Source organism: Salarias fasciatus, chromosome 15 (assembly GCF_902148845.1).
Source record: "Salarias fasciatus chromosome 15, fSalaFa1.1, whole genome shotgun sequence".
Classification (NCBI taxonomy): Eukaryota; Metazoa; Chordata; class Actinopteri; order Blenniiformes; family Blenniidae; genus Salarias; species Salarias fasciatus.
In genome coordinates this window covers 8,940,597-8,945,329 of record NC_043759.1, presented here as the reverse complement: position 1 = coordinate 8,945,329, position 4,733 = coordinate 8,940,597, and positions in this window count along the sequence as shown.

Genomic DNA, 4,733 nt, shown 5'->3' with positions numbered 1-4,733 from the left:
AGAACGAGTTAACACAAGTATCAATTCAGGGCATGACGGTGAAATATTTTCCACTCACCTCATTGATCTCTTCTCTGCCTCTCTTTGTCCGAGCAGCTTGGGTTGAGATGGAGGCCGCAGTCCGCCTCTCCTCCACAGTCACTGTGGGCCTGTGAGGGACTTCCCTGACAAATCTGACCACTTCTGTGTCCTCCAGGTACAAACCAAATGGCCTTTACAAGGACTGGCCCCTCTACTCGGGTCAAACGGTAACGACTCCTCTGAGAGACACATGTCAGGGCACTAAATTTCCTGATTCTTTCCTGCGTCACACCTCAGCTTCCCCTCACCTGACACAAGCGTCGGGCCCTGCCACCTAAAGAAAACACTAAGAACTGCTGGCTAGATGTTAGATTTGACTCAGACTGTGCTGCAGATTTAATCTTAACGGAGACAAAGCACCAGATTTGAAGAGTCTAAATCTAGATTTCTGTTAAAATGACCCATAAATAGAAAAACCGGAACGAGTATACTTGTACAGAATCCGAACCAACCTGACTCTTAATCCATATACCTGATCACTGTGTGAAACCCTGTCCAGCCTCACCCTGCTCCTCTCCTCACCCCGGCTCTCCTGTGATCAACCCTCCTCCTCTGTATCTGGCCTGTGGATTGTGTCCAGAGCCGGCTTTGCAGATCGGCCTTTTCTATCCCGCCAGGAGGGCCCCCCTCCGCTGCGGCCTCCCACCTGTTGGTGTCCTTTAGAAGCCCGGGCCTCTCCTGCACCTCCTGTCCGGCCCAATCAGGGCCCTGACAGGGGGGAGCCAGCCTGTGAAATCACACCTCTCAGCTGTTCACACTGGGCTTGAGACACCCTACACCCCTGCAGTTCCTCTGTTCAACCCCCCCGGCCATGATTCCTCCCTCCTCGCCACCCTTCCTCTCCTTTACACTGAATGTCAATGGTTCCTTTTTGGAGGAAAAAAAAAAAAAGAAGAAGAAGAAAGAGAAAGAGAGTGAACGAGGAAGCAACTGCGCGCTGGGCGTGTTTTACTGGGTTTTTGGGGTTACGCTCAGAACAGCAGTTACAACAGGCCACGAGTCACAGCTGAAGGTTGAGTTTCATCCCGCTTCGCTTTTCCAGCTCCTTCGTATCGCTTACAGCGAAAGCAAAAATGACATTCACGCTCTAAGACGGCTTTTACATCTTCGGGCCTTTTAATGCGATGACATGATGATTTAGATGATTTAGACGAGATGTGCCGCGTCGACTACTACTTCTGCTTTCATAAATTGTAACATAAACTTCATGAAGCACAGCCGGTGATACTTGAGTACTGTGAAAAGGTTCTTCTGGCACTATAAAAACAAGCAGTAAATTCTCCTGTGGACACAAGGCGACCACCGGGACACTCAGGGAACAGCAGTCAATGTGGGATAAGACACTTTTGAGAGAATAATGATATGTAAAAAGCACTACAAATGGAGGGAAACGCTGTAATTTCATGAAGTCAAACAAACAGAAAGACTCATCAGCACAGTTGGTGGGTATTCTTTCAGCGATTATACAGAAATGAAGTGAGTTTTTCAGGTATGATGGTCCGAAGCATCTGTGTGACCATACAAGTGATTACCAATGCGGTAGAGGAAAACGGTCCGAGCTCAGGGGTTCATTTTCCTCTGCTGCAAGCACAAGCCGCTCCACTAAGGTCAACACCTGTGTTCTAAAATCAGCGCCGGGGTTGGGTGTGATAGGAACCCGGGCCTCATTCACAGAAAGCTCGAGCTCAGTGAGGGGGGCTTATATTGAAACCCAACGCTCTCGCTATTTTCGAGACACTCACTGTCCACAAATAGCAGCTCTGCTGCATCTTTGTAGGCTCCTGTTTTTTTATCCACCACAGGATGTTGTCTAAATTCGACAGTTGTTCAATATTTCCCATGGCCCGGGGCCAGGGTGTATCACAAATGCAACATTTCCACTAATGTCAGCTATGTGTCAAGGCCTGGCCAAATATATCTGGGTGATGTGAGTATCAGATGACTTTTGTCGTTGAGTGGATTCTCGACCGCTCACGCTGGACACAATGGTCAGGGACCAAGCCATAATCCCGTTGTTCCTCTCGGGCGGGACAGCTGATCACTGTTACATACTCACACATGGGCCAAGGATTTGCCAACACACAGATGGGTTAAAGACTCTCATCTAATCATCTGTTTCTCCTTCATCATGTGTCATGACGAAGAGCCCAGCGATTCTCTTTATCTGTCGGCCCGTTTAGTAATTTGACTTCCTCTGATCGGTCTGATGAGCGTTCACAAACTCGGATTAGTCCCTTCCAAAAACGATCTTAAAACGCGATTCGAGATAAGATCGGAGCCAAAACGGAGAGACACGGCACAGGAGTTAAGCGGCCGAGCAGCATGCCGTCTAAAAAATTGGGCCAGTGAAGTTATTTTTAACCAGCGTTCACATACCGGGGCCCCCGTTTGCTAATCACTTTGTTCCCCTCTGTCATACCCATCTGCCCTGTTGCCAATGTCCCACTGCTTCTGGGGAGGTCACAACACACTTCTCTTGGCAGGAGGAGATAATTTCCCTCGGGACAACAGGTAAGGGTTTAGAGGGTGTAAACTCAGAGCGGTTTCTCCGGCAGCGGACAGCAGGGATCTCTGTCGGTATAAATAAACGGCCAGCTGACGGCAGAGCGGGTCCTGCTCAGGCACCGGATAGGACAACCTCCCAGATTAACTCCTCTTCTCACAGGAAACTCCTCGCAGGAGGTGAACGGTTAACCTTTCAGATCGCTTTATAAGTCAGGACAGTTGCAGCTAAACACTGGGATTGCTTTCATGGATAATATCTCACAGAAAATTCAAAAATGAATGAGACTCTCACATCATAAGCAGGCATAAAACAAGAAGTAAAAGTGAGCAGCTTAATCCGAACAAAGACAAGGCCGTATCCCGCTGCTGACTCATAATGTGGGCTGATATTAATGCCCCTCTTCGTCCTTCCCTGGGCACGCCAGTTGCCAGGACTGAGGTTGACACAGCTGTTGGAGGGAGCCCAGTCCCGTGTGGCGAGGCAGCGCAGCAGAAAGGCCAAGGGTCAGCAGCATTTAGGCTAAAAGAGAGAACAGGTGACGGAGAGGTGAAGGGAACGCCTGCGTGCGACTGACCGAGAGGGCGGCAGGGTTCGGACGGATGCTCGGAGGCCATTGGATTTAGGAGTGAAGTACAGTCTGCGATCACAGTGACAATCTTCTCCTTAAAAGTGTTAAAGGAGGAAACACTTCCATGACTTTTCTCACCCGGTAAAACAATTAGGATGCAAAAGAGTTGCAGGTGTTACACCAGAGCCTGTGAGCTCTGAAATAGCTGTGACGAACTGTGAGGAATCACATCATAGAAAACAAACATAATATATACTATATATATATGTACTATACCATACTATATAATATGTTGAGTAGTTCATGGCTGCCTGATGTTTGAATAAATCACATTATCATGCGTCTCACACTGTGTGCTGACATTTTAGTAAAAATTTGACAATCATATTAACAAACTCAGATTCAGACGTGTCTTTGCTGTTTGGGCTTCATCCTTTTACCGTGGCTCCTGTTTAAAGAATGAGCAGTTTCTGGACACCCAAGCGCCTGTGGGGGTCGTGAGTCAGTCAGCTGCCACCAAAAGGGGAACGACAACTGCAGGAGCGCGAGCGGCATAAGCAGCGGCAGCAGCAGCAACAGCAGCAGCAGCAGCAGCAGCAGTCACGCACAGATAAAACAGAGATGCAGTTTTCAGAGAGCAAAGGGTGAGCTGAATCAGCCTGCCAGCTGCGGATGATTTCAGTTGGAGTCAGTGATCCTCTTCAGCCCAATGTGTCTGCAGTCATGAAAGAAATCAACAAAAATATTTCATATGCAGTTGACAGGTCCTTTTCTTGTTTATTTTCACCTTTGCGTATGTGTTTGTGTGTGTGTGTACTCCCATTTTTCAGGTTTCATAACAGCATGTAGAGTTTATGCTGGTTGAGCTTCTTACCACGACCAGCCTCATGCATGAAAACATTCTTTCATAATCATACATGTTGTTTTACACCACAGAACACTCACCTATAACTCACCAAAAGAAACAGCTGTAAATACAGGAGTAACAAACGTTTGTTGTATTTAGAAGTTAAGGTAGTTAAATTCATTTTCATGCAGCAATGTGGCATTGGAGATCAGTTAAAAGAAAAGGCAACAGGTGAAAGTTTGCAAGTCTCATAATATAAAGAAATAAAATCTAAATGAATGGTCTGGAGACGCAGTAGTATCCACCCATCATAGTTACAACTTTGGCTCACAAGTGCTGCAGCCAATCACAGCTGATGAAGACGATGATGAAGGGTAAATGCAGGTTTTTCTCTGGACAGGTTGCTGGTCCATCACAGTAAATGAAATCTCATTTCTGGCCATTTTCAGTCTTCATCCTGTTGCTGGCATTAATTAAATCAGATTAATATGTTGAGAGATGTCATGTATGTGTACAATTCCTGGAAAACATAAGATTATGATGAGGCACACTTGTATTTGTTATAAAGATGGTGCTTTGCAGTCACTGCATCCAGTTCATGATTTGATTTGCAAAACCAGAACTAGACAGGTTATTTACGGTAAATTCCTACAGTAACAGTAGTACTTTGCACAGTGTAGGATGTGGTAACATTTTTTTTCATTCCATTTACAAATATCTTAGCCTGTAAA